Here is a 16,157-nt window from a genome sequence, read left to right on the forward strand (position 1 = left end):
CTGCCAGCTGAAGGCGCGGTCCCTTTGTGGACTCAGTAGGTGCGTATCTGAAGATGAAACACAGCTTGTAAATAACTAGCCCAGGATGCAATGGGAGAACGGTGTGCTGTGAGCTTTCCAGGGGGGTGGAAGGAGGGCAGGGAAAGGACATCATTGTGCTTGTAGGTATGGAGCTGGCAAAGAGCTGCCACCAACTCTCCCTATTTCTTCACAGTTTCATCTCCACTGTGTGCTTTGTCCTTCTGTCCACCATGACCTGTGCTCCTTCTCTTTGGACCTCTTCATTTTTGCTGTTGCTTATCTCCAAATTATCTTCTCCCTCCCTTTTGGCTTGATCCGTGGTTTCTCTCCAGTGTTTCTCTTGTTGGCCACACAGGAATCAACAAGTGCATTGAGTGGCCACATGCAGATGCTGATGGAGCAGCTTCTGGGCCAGACAAAACAGGGAGTTTTTGACTTCTTGCAGCAGTTTAACTCTGTGTGGGGCTAATTTAGGTGTGTCTCCTTTACCTACATACTAATTTCTCCCAAAGATGTAAGAACATGACACCTATTCAGATCTACTTGCCTTCTGCCAAATGTGGTCAAAATTGACTAGCGAGCTGAAAATGTAATAGGGTGAGGACTGACAAACAACACTACCACATAAACTTAATTTCCTTTAGAATCCGGGCCAAAAATATGTGGTGAGGGGGTTTTATTCTGCAATCATGTGCTTTAAAACTGTGTGGAACAATGTGATTAGTAGAAATGGTATTTTCAGGATTATTTGCTTAGTGTATGCAAACACAACAGCTGAATCTTGTTGTGTTCATGTATATTAGCACGTAACCAACTTAAAAGGGCTGAAACAACCCAAGTGTCTGCATGGAGAAGTAGCAAAAGTGTAGAAGTTTTACTTCTGAAGCTGGTAAAGCGTTTAGTTATGTTGATCTTAATTTCTAGGTTTTTTAACTCTTTTGGCTGCCTCTTCTTAACAATAACAACAAAATAATGTATTTTGTTATCTTGTTTCTTTTCCTGGTAAGTGTTTTTTTTTTTTTTATTTTCCTTGCTTTTTTACATAGCCTCCACCTCACTTCTCAGCTCTGGCAACACAGAGTTTGGATGTGTGTGCCTTACTAACAGGATTTGATAAGTTTGTGCTGTTGGAGCTATTTAAGTTCCTTCTAGGAATGGTAAAGTATTGCTGTGACTGAACTTCAAAGTGAAGGATGCCCATAACAATTCAGGATAATTGTTGGGCAGGCATCTTCCTGGAAAATGTTATGGTAAATCTTATGTGTGAGCCTGATCTCTTTTTTATTAAGAAATGTCTTGTGCTTATTTCCAGTAGAGTTGGGAAGGAAGGCAGAAACCAGTGTGAGACAACATGGGTCAAATTAAGATGAACAACACTGATAGAGCAGTGCCTTTTGCATTTGATGGAGCATGCCAAGGTTAAAGATGTCCCATAAACCTCTTGCCAAGAGGCACATGGAGGCTTCTTTTGGCTCATTTGCATGTGTAGAAGAATAAGGCCAAACTGGTGCCTGTGAGAGAGAAAACACTGATAATATTTTCCTGTTAGTTTAACAATAGCAGCGTTACAGCCCATTGTGATCATCTCACCCTAAAAACAAATTCTTACAGCCTTTTGGCTTCCAGAACCAGGACTGCTTGGGACATCAACTGGTAACTGGTATTTCCACAAAGGCAGAAGTGATACCCGAAGGTGGCTGCCCACCCTAGGTTGCCACGTGATTAACAAGATCTTGTCAGCAAGCTTCACATAACTACAAAAGAGGCAGAACACTGACGAGACTGCTGTTTGATGGTATCCAATTCGTGCTATGGAAAATGTCTTCCAGGAGGTTGAATTCTCTTGTAGCTGATTGCACAGACTGCATCACGCTGCTTCCATAACATGGGCTCTGAGGGCATGAGATCTTCAGTTAAGTTCATAAAATTATCCTCCTTGTTTTACAGTCACTTCTACATCTTCCATCAACTGACATCTGCATTTTCACAGGTGATAAACTGCATGTAACCTGTTGCTTTGGCTTGTAGAATTAAAACAAAGCGCTAGCTGATAGAAACTGCACGGAGTGGCATTCCAGTTCAGAGATGGACTCAGTGATTAATATAAAATTAGTCAGGGATTAGTCATAATTTTTTTCCTTGCATAAATCATGTCTAGTTTTCACTTAAAATCTGATAAGTTAGTGATTTGAAAGCTTTTATTTAAACACTCTGCAGTTTGTTCTTGTTGCTGATCTTACAAGTACTTCATTAAATGGTCTGTCTGATGTTATTTATCTCTGACTCAGGAGATTATTTGTAATATTTTATTACGCTTCCAGAAAGCGTTTCTTTGCTGTGGCAGTTGGATGTGTTGTCTGTATCCTCCAATGTTGGTATGTTGATTCAGTGACATTTCTACTTGTACTTTGTTCAAATGTACTGTTTTGTGGTGGGAAATGTTGTTGTATGAGGTATCAGCTGCTTGAGTCACTGGAATTAATGATGTGGTTAGTTTTGCTCCGGTCCCTTTAGTTTTCACTTTAGCTTTCTGTGTGTGCCAGACCCACCAACTTTGGATTGAAACTTTTTTAAGCCCAAGGCTGATACTTGCGGGATGGAAGTACTGGTTTGCGTTTCAGCTGTGGGTGCAGTAGTATCCAAAACCAGATTGACTTGTGAATGTGGAGGGTCTGTGTTTTTTGACTGCCTCAGAAGTTGTGCAGCCTTCTAGAAAATAAAGATAATGGCTAAAGCATCTGTGTTTTACGTGTTTGTCTAGACTGTGCCGTTGTAAAGAAGAGATCTGTTACATGGTCTGCAGCAGCTGAAAAATGTATCCAGGGACAGGGTGATTTGAATGTGACAGAAATTGTGTGTTGGTGGGTGGTAGCGGGTGAGGATAGGTGATGTATACGAATGTGGGGAAATATTCAGTTTGCAGCCCTGATTACTTCCATTCAGGTTCAAAACAGCCTTTGCCCAAAGGCCTTTTACAAAAATTTGTACCTTTAACATACCAAAATAAAAAGACATCTGTCAATGACTTTTTCCATGGAAAATCATTAGGTGCCCATATCATTCAAACTATGAGAGTTTCTTCATTGCTTTTCTCCTTGACTTTGAATTCTCTGCCCACTTTTCCAAGGCAAGATAAGTGGACACAATCGGCCTGCATTGGTGACTTCCTTGGAAATATATATGTTAGTAATTTTCCTTCATAAAATTTTGAGTCAAGTTATATCTAGTAGCTGTTGATTCATTCTTTAAAGGAAAAAAATGAAAAGGAAAAATAGTCTATTAATGCAGACTAGAGGCAGAGTACACAGGCATCAAATAGGCTTCTCAAGCAAGAATATTCTCAGTGTAAGGGAAAAATAAAACAGGTGCTCTGTATTGCCCAGGAAGGCTAGGTATTACTACTGGAAAGACTGAAAGTGAGTGGCTGAGTTCTGCACAAGTAATTTCTAATATATATGGATCTGGGTGAAGCTGAACGATGAGGTTGTAGAAGCTCCTGTGTGTGCCTTGACAAGGAGCCGTGTCTGCAGGAGCCTCTGTGTGTGCTTGCCTGAAGCCACAGTTGGTCGAGCTCCTGCAAGTGTGCTGGGCTTTTGGGAAGAGGTGTCTTGGCTGCGGGTGGAGAGTGACTGGAAGAAGCTGAGCACTCGCTCATGTTTTGTTGCCCAGAGGGGTGCATATGGCAGACATGGGGTCTGCAGAGGAGGTTTCATGGCAGAGGAAGTTTCTTGCCACCTCGTCTCCTGGCAGCCAGCCTGTGGAAAGGGGTAGCTGTCAGAAGAGGTCTGAGTGATGCTACCTTGAGAAAGCAGAGGCTATTGCAACCCAGCTCTAAAGGGACGAGAGGTGTGTGTGGAGCTGCTGGCTGCTGGAGAAGCATCGGCTGTTGTCAGGAGGTTCCTGGAGAGGCAACCATGCCTGCTTCCAGCTGCCAGTGTTAACAGGCAGCATCTGCTTCCATCTCAGGGCAGGGCAGCTTGTCTGAACCTTTGCTGTGGATTTCAAAAAACGCTCATAGAATCAAAGAATCATAGAATGTCCTGAGTTGGAAGGGACCCACAAGGATCATCGAGTCCAACTCCTGTCCCTGCACAGGACAGCCCCACAGTTCACACCATGTGTCTGAGGGTGTTGTGCAGTCTCTTCTTGAACGATGTCAGGCTTGGGGCCGTGACACCTCCCTGGGGAGCCTGTTCCAGTGCTCCAACACCCTCTGGGGGAAGAACCTTTTCCTAATGTCCAACCTAAACCTCCCCTGTCACATCTTCCTGATATTCCCTCGGTTCTGGCACTGGTCACCAGAGAGAAGAGATCAGTGCCTGCCCCTTCTCCTCCCCTTGTGAGGAAGCTGTAGCTGCTGTGAGGTCCCCAAAGTGTCCTCTTCTTCAGGCTGAACAAACCAAGTGACTTTAGCTGCTCCTCATACGGTTTCCTCTCTAAACCCATCACCAACTTGGTAGCCCTCTTCTGGACACTCTCCAGTAGCTTGTTGTCCCTTTTATCCTGTGTGGCACCCAGACCTGCACCCAGCGCTCCAGGTGAGGCCGCACCAGTGCAGGGCAGAGCGGGACAATCACCTCCATTGCCCGGCTGGCAATGCTGTGCTGGATGCACCCAGGACATGGGTGGCCCTCTTGGCTGCCAGGGTACACTCCCTGTATGGGAAACTGTGGCCACATTTTGTGCTGTCTCCTGCGGCAGGCTGAGCTTTGCTATCTGGCTGATGCTGTCCTCTTGCAGCTACAGCCCTTCTGCCCAGGTCTCTCCTTCCCATGTGATTTCTTGGTGCTGCAAGTCCCAAGTCCGTTGCCCAGTCTGACCATGCCTTCAAGGTATAAATGGTCCAATTACAAAACCTGGTGATGGAGCAGGGCCAGGCCTTGTGTTTGATTCAGGTGTTTGTGTGTACAGGAAGCTTTTGTGTAGCTCATGAAGTGCTTCAGGGTTGGATGAGGTGGTGGAAGATGCTTCTTTGAGGCCTGCTGCTTGTGGAATGTATCACCCCATTTTCTTTTAAAAACGTAGGAAGAATGTTGTTGTAGCTTATTAAAAACCTACACAGACACGCAGACATGAAGTAAGAGTGTAGGAAGGAGGAGTTTGTGTTTCAGTTGAATTGGGCTGTGACTACTTAAGTCCCATGTTAGAGAGTAATTTTTTAGGTTTTAGTAGAAAGGAGGGACTCTTTCAGATCTTGTAACTCAAATATCTTCTTTTCTTGATGAGAAATGATTAGGCAAAGCAGATCTTTATTTTTATGTAGTAGAGAACAGGCATAAACTAGATTATGTGCTTGCAGTCTCTTGCATTTTTCCAAAAATGTTCCTGAAACAAAGCTTCTAGTAGGTACAAAGCAAACAAATAGTCCTGCAAGCTTTCCTGTTAAGCCATGCCCCTAAACACAGTGCAACATGTAAATTTTTCAGATATTTAGGCACAGGGTTGTGACCTGTTTACATACATACAGCATGTAATTGATTGCAGTTGTGCTTCTTGAATTTGAAAAAGGAATGGGTGGCTATCGTAGAAAACCTTCGACTGACAAGGTAAAATGTTATTGCTGAACATGCAAGATTATAGGATTAGGATTTCTGTTTTCTACTTGGTTAAGATCATAGTATGAAAAGGACAAAAATGTCAATGTCATGCACCTCTCTTTTCCTTTGTCTTTATGTTTGTTTGCAGTACTTTTTTTTTTTTTTCGTAGGGATACTGGAAAGGTTCCTTCAGCAAATCTATATTTTGTAATGTTCTTGGTAGGAAAGCAAAAACCCAATTAACTTTTATCTCACCTGGTTTACCTAATCCTGTGCTTCTTAAATGATCATTCCTAAAAATTGGCTCCTGATTATCAGTGTATTTTTCTGGGAGGTTGTTTTTTTGATACTGAAACTGAACTTAGATTGACCTTGGTGGAGATCTTAGGTCTTGGTATCGAGGCTGGAGAGTTCCCACCCCCCAGACGCCTGGCTGTTCGTGTCCTCTGATCGTGTGTGGTGTGAGAGCAGCTATTCCCTCGGTTGCCGTTCTTAGATGATAATTTACCCTTTCAGCTAAACCAGAAAAACTCCACCCTTTCCCAGAAGTCCAGCAAGTCCCAGTTTTCACACAGTGTCCCTGAGCTTCAGGCTTCCGCTGGGGGCTACCATCCTTCTTGGCATCCTGATGCAGGTTGCAGGGTGAAGGCCCTTAGATCTCTGCATCCTGTACCCCATCTAGCCAGGAGAAATACTGGGGTGAACATCACAGCTAGCACTATAGGAATTCCTTTTGAAAACAGTCCTCAGAGGTGAGGGTGTGCAAGAGAGGTTTCCTTAATTGTAGGATTAGAGGGAGCCTGAGATTTCTGGGGAAGTTCATTAGTAAAACCTAAATCAAGTTTGAGGAAGGAAGGAAGTGGGGGGGCAGGACGGCAGGAAATGTAGACCCTAGCAGCCTTTGAAACAAACTGAATCCTTGTGGTGACAGCTCACAGGGTAGGGTCTAAGACTGTTCATTCACTTTTGAGAAATGCAAGCAAGCGTTCCCTTCCTCGTTAGATGGCAAGTGGACGTACAGCTTGCCCGAGGTGTGGGCTGTGGATGTGTTAACGCTGACTCTGCTGAGAAGGAAATGACTAAACTTTCAGTCAAACCACAGTAACAAAGAACATCTTTGATTTACCGAAATAGTCGTGGTAGGGAGGCTCAGGAGCAGCTGTGGTGCTGCTGGTGCCCCACGCCGGGAAGAGCAAATCCGCCCTCATGGGGAGCGTGACTCTCCCATCCTTGAACGCTGCACTGATGGAGGAAGACAGACCTGGCAAGACAAGGAAGGAGCTTCGTTCTGAAATGCTACTGGGACTTTCCCATCCTGGAGAAGACGATGAGAAAATTGGGGTGTCAAGAGGAGCAGAGCAGCTGTGACAGCAAGCAGATGGCTGGCCCCCAGCAGCAAGGCACAGCATCAAAATCCCATCATGTTCTGCATCTCCTTCCTGTCTGCCCAACTGCTGCGTGTACGCCCTGGCACCTCGGGCAGCGGGAATCCCATAGATCCTGTTGATTTGTTAACCTCTCCTGGCTCAGCTGGAGTCAAGTATTTGGAATGAAGGGGAGAAGCACTGTCTAATTTTAAGTTTTCCATTTCAGCCCTTGGTATAACTTTAAACAGACTTAAAATAACACTGTTAACTAACTTTTTTTCCCTAACTGTGTAGCTTCATAAATGACATTCTGCAATACCCTTTATAGAAACCTCAAATATTTTTTTTCCCCCCGCCTTCCACATTTTCTCTTTTTCCATCTGACAGATGTTTTTTTCCTGTGTTGCACAGGGCTCAGTGCATAATTATTCTGTTGCAATAGCCTGAAGCCCCAGTCCTGTGACAGAGTCTGCTTGTACAGACTCATATGTCCCGGTTGTTTGTGTTCTGTGTAATATTTTTTTCCTGGTGTATTTGTTCAATCTAGTCTAAAAAACTACTCTGACAGGCAATGAACACCCAATTGTTTATATGCCCTCAGACCATCTATTATAGCAGTTTAGTATCTGGACCTGAAAATGCCTTTTTGTGTGTGTGTGTATGTGTGCTCATCTCCTAGTCATGTGCAGGCTGAGTTCTCTAAGTTCTGGTTTATACCTTGTGGATATTTGCAGTTGGTCTCTGTTGCTGCAAGTCAACAACTAGTTAGTCTGTGTCTCTTTAGCCCAACATTGTTTTTTGAGCTGTTTCTTTGTGTTTTGATCATGTTGCTTGCTTGTCCTAAGCTTCTGTCAATTTGACAAGATCTCTTCTCGATCTTGGCCTGATTTTTGTTTGGAGAGCAGCATCTCAGCACGCTGGCAGTGTCCCAGGTGGAAGTACGCTGGAGTGTCCTTGGTTGTTTCAGTCCTTCTACCAGCCATATTTCACAGAGCACCCATATGAGTTGCTGATTCTTACGTCTCTTCTAATGGGAGCTCATGTAATTGCCTGAGTTTGGAAGATGTTTGGTTTTGGTTTGGAGTTTTATTCCCCAAACTTCCCTTCTGCATTTTGAATTCAAAGTTTACCCAGAACCTTCTTCCAGAACAGTTTTGTTGAGCTTCTGCCACCAAATAGCTCAACAATCTGTAGATAGAGGTACCTGTGACTAAAACTTTCTGTCAAACCACAGTAACAGAGAACATCTTTGATTTACCAAAGTAGTCATAGTAAAGAGACTCAGGAATAGCTGTTGGGAGTGAGTCATAGGGTTGGTTCAGTGCCATGGGCTACTCTGGCTTCGCTTCACACTCTGACCTCTAGATGTTCAGCACCGTGGGGTCCTTGGTTGGTGGTTTTGGAGGTCACAGGAGTGAGAAGGAAGCCTTGCAATGCATCATTCACTTTCTTTGTTTTGGGTCATACAAGTGTGATCAGCTGGGGAGGTGGAGAGCAGGCACAGGGCAACTATGTAATGTAGAAATATTGAGAGATAATGTTGCTGGGAATTACTTGGAATAAACAAACTCATTTCCCCTTTGTACATCAGTTGTCATCCTTTAATCTCTTGGTATTGGCTTTTTTTTTTAAATGCTGTTATGTACGTCATCCACTGTGCTTCCTGTATCCTGTGTCACTTGATAATAAACTTTTATAAGGTATCACTGTTAAGTCACCTCAGAGTTTATAGTGATTAATTAAATTCTTTATTTCTCCCTTTTCAGTGTCAGAAGTTTATATGGATCAGTGATAGTTGCTCAAGAGTGACAGTGGAGATCAGCATTAAGTCTGCTCCTCTGGGTGAGTAATCCAACCCACCCCATCGCTGATGTCTAATATCTACATATCTGCTGTGTTTTTTGCTCAAAACCATACACAACAGCACCTGTAGCCTTTTATTTCAAATGTCATTAAAATAATGCGGTGTAATGTCCAGCAGCTCTTGTAAAGAATGTCATGCTGCTTCTGCGTGTATAGGCATGTGTTGGTTTGATATCTTTTAAAGGACAGCCATCACTTAACACAGTCTGAACTGCTTTTTAGGTCCAGGGAGGCTTTCCACATTTTAAAAAGAGTGGCTGTGGAGTTAACGTATGGACTGTGGCAGAGTAATGAAGCATATCTTGATTATCCAAGAAATTAAACTCAAGTGGCCACTGGAGCTGCTCTGTGGCTTGCGATGGGCTCCAGCAGCACCAGTGCTCCAGCACAAGGCCCACCGGACTTGCCATGCCTGCACGATGCAGCTGCGCTGGGCACATGCGGCTGATCTGACTCTGCAGGTCTTTGGCGACGTGCAGAGAAACTGTCAAGAGCTTTCAGATTACTGGGGCAGGTTTATGTGAAAGCACTTTCAGTGAAATGGACTATCTGTTGCATTAGCCCTTGGAAATGGCCCGGTTTAGCTGACTTCAAGGAGCAGCGTTTTGTATTCGGTCTAAGAGTGATTTGATCCAAGTAGCCTAGTGCATGTCAGAGCTGGCAGTCTGGTCTTGGGAATGTCTATTCCTCATCTACTTTGTTTTGGATATTACAGTCTGATCTGGCATGATTTAGCATCCTAAATTCCAGTTGACTCTTCATGTGGAGAGCTGGGTCAAGTTGCTTCAGCAATGCACCCTACAGCTGGGATGTTCTAACCCTGTAACACCACCACTGAGGTCCCAGCTGTGTGCTGGATCTCTGCTTCTGCCTCATGTGGTTGCACTTTTTCATACTCTGTACAAATGCTTGCCAAGACCTGCTTCTACTAGTGTGCTGCATCCTTTGTCTTGACTTGCCGCCCTCCAACTGCTCTCATCTCTGAACCCCTCATTCTTGTCTTATCCCTGCATGAGGAATGTGTTATTTGCTTGTACTGTCCTCTCTGAGGCTGGAGAAGCAAGCATAACTCCCTTCCTGTGATGCCTTCGTAAGGCTCTGGTGACTTATTTCTTCACCTGTTCAGGGCCCCTGAAAGTCTACCTGCATCAGCTGTCAGCTTCTGTCCCACAGCTATACTGGGCTGCTTCTTGACTTTGTGTCTTTGTGCTTCATAAGGCTGCCTCCCCACTCCAGCTGGAATTTGTTGCTTTTTGTCTATGCTTTCTGTGGGATGGATTCCTTTCCTGTTCCACTGCACACTCCAATGTTCCATGCGCTATCCTGGGGCCAGATGAGATGGTCAGTGATGGCTGCTGTTCCTCATGAGGTTAAAAGCCTGTGACCCAAGGAGGTGCACAAGTTTGCTAGTAGAGATGTTGGGCTTTGGAGAGGGCAGCAAACACCTCCTCTGCTGCCCAGGACTGATGCTGTGCCACCACTGAGGGCTTGGGGCTTTGTTCATTGCTGCTCCCTAGTGCTGCCCTGCATCCCTAGCTGCGCTGCAGGCCCGCAGTAACGCAAGGACTGATGTCTCATTTGAAATGTAATTTCCCTTCTCTTCCTCCCTTTCTCTCTATATAGCCTTTGGAACATCTGTTCTTGGATCTCTGAACCTTTGCACACTAAATCACTGTGTGTCAGCTTTCTCTGAGATTCACAGGCTGCCTGGGGTCTTTTACTGGACCTGAAAAGAAATGGGTATTGCTCCTTGTTTGTCAGGAACCCTAAACTCCAGTACTGAATTCTTTTGTTCTCTGGGTTCGTAATCAGAGGTCTACTGGCTCCAGGAGCAGTTATCACCTGTTATCTCCTATCCTGGTCACATTTCTTCAGTTTTATTGCTGCTCATCAGGGTTGCTGGGATCACCCTCCAGCTGGCCCTGCGCTCCAGCTGGATTTGAGTTGGTCGTGGCTGTAAAACCATTCTTAAAAGCTGGATGTTGGCCGGCAGCCACGTTCTGCTGGATGCGTATTTGGAGATTTTCATTCTGCTGGCATCACTGTGCAAATGTCTTGCCTTCGCTGGAAGTCTCTACCTCTTCAGTCTCCAGATGCTGTGCTGGTTTCCCCTCCCCAGGAGCAGCAGAAGTTTTGGGACCTAAATCTGCTTTGTTTCCTCTGTCACTTGTGCTGTTGCTCCTGGGAAGGGGTGTGTGTCCGTGTCCATCCTAGGTTGTAGCAGCAGGTGCTCAGTCCTCCTTTCCGTGTTCCCATAGCTCCAGTACTGCTCTGTTTCTGGTATTTGGAGGCATGCTGTTCAATTCAGATCCGCTGCCCCTAGCAATCGGCTGGAAAGCTGGATCTGACTTCTCTGGCTGCTGCTTGCTTTCACCGTTAAACAAATAAATAAAAGCTTCTTCCAACAAGATGGCAAGAAATTCCCGTGCCTGACTCAGCGCTGACAGGAGCAGAGGGCTGTTGTTCCCTCTCCAACAAGCACCGTGTTGAACATGGTGCAGGCAGTCCAACCGTGGCCCACAGCAAGGCAGTGTGTATAAATAATCCTGACAAGCTAAATAAGGCTTTTAAAATAAACCTTAGCAGAGAGAGCGGCTTTAGTGTGGTGCCATGAAGACGCAGAAACCCAGCTGAGTCTCTGTAGCCAGATTCAGTCGTGCTTCCTGCGGCCGCTGATGTTTCCTAGCAAAATCACCACAGGTTTTCAGGTACGTTTTCACCTTGCTCCACTGGTTCCTGGGACTGCTTTGAGTTTAGTCTGCGCTCAGTGGTGGCAGATTGTCTGGGTGTCCAAAGCTGGATGGAGCATGCACATGCAGCACTGAAATAGCACATATCCAGTCCACCCTCTTACAGTGCCTGTGTGCAAAGGGCAAAAATTAGTATTTGTTTGGTTTTTTTTCCCCAGTGTCACATTGAATATGGGAGGGAAAGAAGTACAAGGCTACTTCTGTGCGCTCCTCATTATTGTGTTTTTTAGCAGTTGATGACTTGTCGTGCAGGGTCTAGGCCACAAACAGCTTCAGTTGGGCTTTTAATAGTTGTGCTAAACTGGAATGTGCTCAAAATAGTAATAATTTGAATCGTTTCCCCAGAGCCTGTGGCTGCTCTGCATGTTTACGGGAGGTGTAACACTGCCTGCAGTTGGGGCGTGGGGGTCACCCCCAGCCCTGTTCCTGCCTGGCTGCTGGAGCAGCAGGGCTGTGGCGTGCGTGTGGGGCAGAGACCCATGGGGGACAGGCCACGGGAGTGGGGCAGGTGTGGGGCACGGCACAGCTTGGACTACTGCAGCTTCAGGGTGCCTGGGATGGGGATATTGTCTACACGTTGATATGTTACCCAGGTCTGCTGCGCAGTGAAGGGTCCAGCACAAGGTAAAACTCCTCATTTGTAGGAAATGCGGCGCCTTGCCCAGACATCCCCCTGCCACGAGCCAGTGTGTTGTCGGAGCAGTATCAGGGCATTAAATGACGTGAGGATGCTGATCAAAGGCCAGTTTTGAGCTGACTTGCTGCTGAGTTTGGTAAGAGATAAATCCCAGAGATCTGCTTATTTGAGTTAACATTTATTTTGTGTGAGCGGTACCTCCTGCCCTATGTAAGCCCATCAGCTGAGCAATGATCCTTGGACTGGAAGGGATGGGGAAGGAGAGCGCTGCCTCGGCAGGAGGTGGTAGGGATGGAAGGAGGCAGAATTTTTCTGGTTGTTTTTTCCTGCCTTTCTTCTGAGAGGCAACATTGCTGCTTGCAGAAGGCAGTATGTTATTACGCTTTTGTTCTTCACGTTTTATGTGATGCGGTTTGAGTAATGTTAATGTAACTTAATGTTATGCTCACCCATGGTACTGATCATGGCTCTCTAATATAAATAAATCTCTGCAGAGACAGAGGGAATTGCATTTATCTGTAAATAGTTAGCATACTGCCCCGTTTATCTAGCATGTGACCTCTCTGTTGCACACTGCATTTCCCTGCCTCCCTCCCATCCGGTCCTTTTTATTTAATTGACTTTCCCAGTCCTGACAGTTGCTTTATATTCAGAAAACATAAGTTAATCCTCCACAAAGCTTTCAAATCTAATTTCATTTCTTCCCTTACTTCTTTGAGAATTTTTTTGCTCTCTTCCAGACTGAGAATGCAAATATTCCCTGTTCGTTTAGGCAAGCTTATTTTTGTCTGCAGAGAGCTGGGCAAATGATATGTTTCTTTTCTTGTATTTATCACCCTGTGAGGTTTATATATTGGGAATAATCTTTGTGAGCTGGAAGAAGATTGTCCAGTCTGTTTTAAGATGCCCTAATTTCTGAGTATTGCATCTCATTAGGAACACAGTTGGCTGTTTGCATGGCTTTTTTTCTTGTCCTATATAGCTTGGGGGAGAAAATATATCATTTCATCATCTAGTAATAATGCTTGGCACTTCGCATCTTCAAAGAACTCTGTGGCTATGAACAGAATAATTTCTATAACATTGTGTGGTAGTTTCTAATTATTATTTGCCCCATTTTACAGATGGGGAAAATTAATAAGAAGTCAAGTGGCCTTGGGCCATGAAAGAAGAAACAAAATCAACTTGAGGTCCCGGCTCCATGACTTGTACTAGAACAGCACCACACCTCTTGTTTAAACTAAAGAGGGGAAAAAAAGAATGAAAATATTCCCGTCAACAACAAAAAGAAAGGGAGAGCTATTTATCTTTACTAATCTTGCCTAACCTTGTTAACTATTTAGTTAAGTCGATTAGTTGGTGGTGTTTGTTTGGTGTTTGTTTTAAATATGTTGTGTAATTTACTGATGTGGTTGTCACTTCTCAGTGTGTGGCTGGGGATATGCGAAGAATTTTCTGGAGTTTATAAAGCTGAAGCAGCGTGTGGATTGGGCTGGGTTTGTTGGGAAGGGGAGGGTGCTGCTCAGCTCTGCTGCCTGGGGGATGTTGCTGCGCCTTCCCTCCTCTTCCCCCTGGAACCAGAAGCACTGGAAACCTTTTCTGTAATACTTAGAATTGGCGTGTCCCCCGTCTTGTTTTCCAGCTGAGACTGAGATGGGAAGAGTGAGGCATCCTAAATAAGGACTGAGTTAAGACGCAACATATATAGAAACTAATCCTCCTTGACTCACCCACCACAAGCCACGCTAGGGTTTTTTTTTTTCCTAGTGGGCTCTAGTGGAAGTTGTTGGCTCAGAGCGGTGTCTGGGATTATTTCATTTGCAGAAATAATTCTGTACAACTGCACTACGCTATAGGACTTGGTGTGGATTTACAGCTGCTTAACTAACTGACAAGACCCCCAAATGTGTTGCATGCCATGTAGAAAAGGTGAGTGTCGTGAGTAGTGAACTGTGGAATTACAAGCTCTGTTACAGAGGAAGTCACGGTAACAGTGTTGTTGTCTGCTTGTTCAAAGTTAGCTAAAACTTATTTTTTCAGGAATTTTTGCCTTTTACAAAGGTGCTTTGGAGCACCAGGCAGTGTTGGAACAGATTAGTCCTTTTGGGGGGACAGATAATCTGCGTGACGAAAAGTGGCTTGGTGCTGAGGAGCACGGAAATCACATGTAGAATTTCTTCATCTTTCTTTTGAAAATCCTGTGGCTGCTTCTCCACAGGTTCTCAGAGGTTCCCTGGCTACCTTCTGGCTGGTTTCAGATGCTGTGTTTAGTAAAGTTCCTGGCGAAAGTTTTGCATGACTTAACTTTATTCTGGGCATATTCTGCTAGTGAAGGTGGTGGAGAGAGCAGCTGTCTCCAGCCATGCATTCTGTCTGGGGATGCAAAACTTCACTGAGCCTTTTTTAAGGTCTCAAGATTTAACTCCAAGATTTAGCTTTCTGTTTCTGATGAATGGGACAGATATTCTGATGCTTTAGATGAGACCATCAACAATGGACAGCAGCACCAAGGTATCATGTCCAGTTATTTTCATCTTTTCCTTTGAATCTTACGTAGCTGGTACCTTGTTTGTTTGTGCTCCCTTCCAGCATTGAGCAGAGCGGTCCTGAGCCACAGTGTGCTCACAGGGCTCTGATGTACCCAGTGTTTCTCATGATACACGAACTGCTGATTATTCGTCAGCTGACTTTGAAGGGCTGAATATGGCTTTTCACAAATCTGGATGTTTTTCCCTTTCTGCGCTTGGAGAGCCCTCAGGGCTGGGTTGGGACCTGGGTTTCTCAGCAGTAAGAGCATAGCAGCTGGTATGCAGGCTTTCACGCTTTACTTGCAGCACTTGTGGTGAGGTCTTTGTGTCCCTCCTTTGTCATCTGACAACTTCTCTCACTAGGCTTTGATTTCAGCTGCTTGGAAGAAACGTCAGCAGCTCAGGCATGTGGGGAGCTGCATGTTTGCCTCGGGCTGTTTTGTTGTGTTCAGTTTTTGAAATGTAGTGTTTTGCGATTTTTTTTTTTTTTTTTTTTTTGTTTTGTGGTGTTGCATCCAGAAGTGGTGAGTGCTTCCAAGAATGTGTTTGGGGCAAATTGCTCATATCGTGCTGATTCCTTACCAAGGAATTATTTCGAGATACTTTAGTATCTCTGTGTGTTACTTAAGCATTTGAAATTAAGAGAGGGAGGGAGCTACCTGACTATCTGGATGCTTCTTCCTTCTCCTTTCTGCGCCTTCCCCCCGCCCCCAAATGCAAATTCACCAAAACTCGGGTAAGTTCTTAGCTGCGAGAAGAACTGCGTGTCCTTCTGCTTACCAGAGCTTTGAGAGTTGGATCCTGTGCCTGGCCCCACGTGGCAGCTGCTTCTTGGAGGACCATCGCCCTGAGGTCTAAAACAGCAGTCGTGGGGCTGAAGCCGACTTTTCCTGCCATCGCCTGTTTGTGGTTGTGCCAAGCACAAGTACTGAGGGCAGGGTTGTTTGGGCTGTCTTGGACGGGAGCATCAAACCACCGTCAGAAAGCACTTGGAACTTTTAATGTCTTGAATGGAAATCCAGCTGTTGTCATATTTTCAGCTCTCCTTTAAACAAAGTGGCTGGTTCTCTGTTTCTCCTGGTTTTGAAAGGCTGAGTTGATGCTGACCAGGTTCGACCAGTGATAACTGGGGAGACTGGCTGTGTTCTCTGTTGTGGTTGAAGCTACAAGCTGGCCCTTTGAATTTAACAAGGCAGTAGCTTCCAGGTTGGGGTATCTGGAAAATATCAAGGAGTAGGTGACCAAGTGTGAAAGACGAGGGCTGCTCTGAGCAGCGAGACCGCTCCAGGAACCTTCTGGGAGCAGGGACTGGGGATGAAGCGATGTTCACCATGGACAATGGTGGTGGTGACAGCATTACTGGTGCTGGTTACAACTAGAGATGGGCTGAAGCAGGAGCTGTGTGTCAAATCTCCCCGAACCTTTCCATTTTGCTAAGGGAAGCTCAGATCCAT

At 45.2% G+C, this 16,157-nt stretch overlaps 1 protein-coding gene across 17 annotated transcripts in view; it reads left to right on the forward strand.

Moving 5' to 3' along the window:
- The window catches only part of PPFIBP1 (PPFIA binding protein 1), a 118,255-nt gene that overhangs the window by 25,124 nt on the left and 76,974 nt on the right, over positions 1 to 16,157 (forward strand). For 15 of the 17 annotated variants that reach the window (XM_065845174.2, XM_071816221.1, XM_065845172.2 and 12 more), the window contains one exon: positions 8,692 to 8,767. The exons of 1 other annotated variant lie outside the window; for it this stretch is intronic. The gene's annotated coding sequence lies outside the window, so the exon portion shown is untranslated. Of the gene's footprint in view, positions 1 to 8,691; positions 8,768 to 12,294; positions 12,312 to 16,157 lie in introns of those variants that run through there. One more of the 17 variants, XM_071816230.1, reaches the window with a different exon arrangement.

Source organism: Patagioenas fasciata, chromosome 1, assembly GCF_037038585.1.
Source record: "Patagioenas fasciata isolate bPatFas1 chromosome 1, bPatFas1.hap1, whole genome shotgun sequence".
Classification (NCBI taxonomy): domain Eukaryota; kingdom Metazoa; phylum Chordata; class Aves; order Columbiformes; family Columbidae; genus Patagioenas; species Patagioenas fasciata.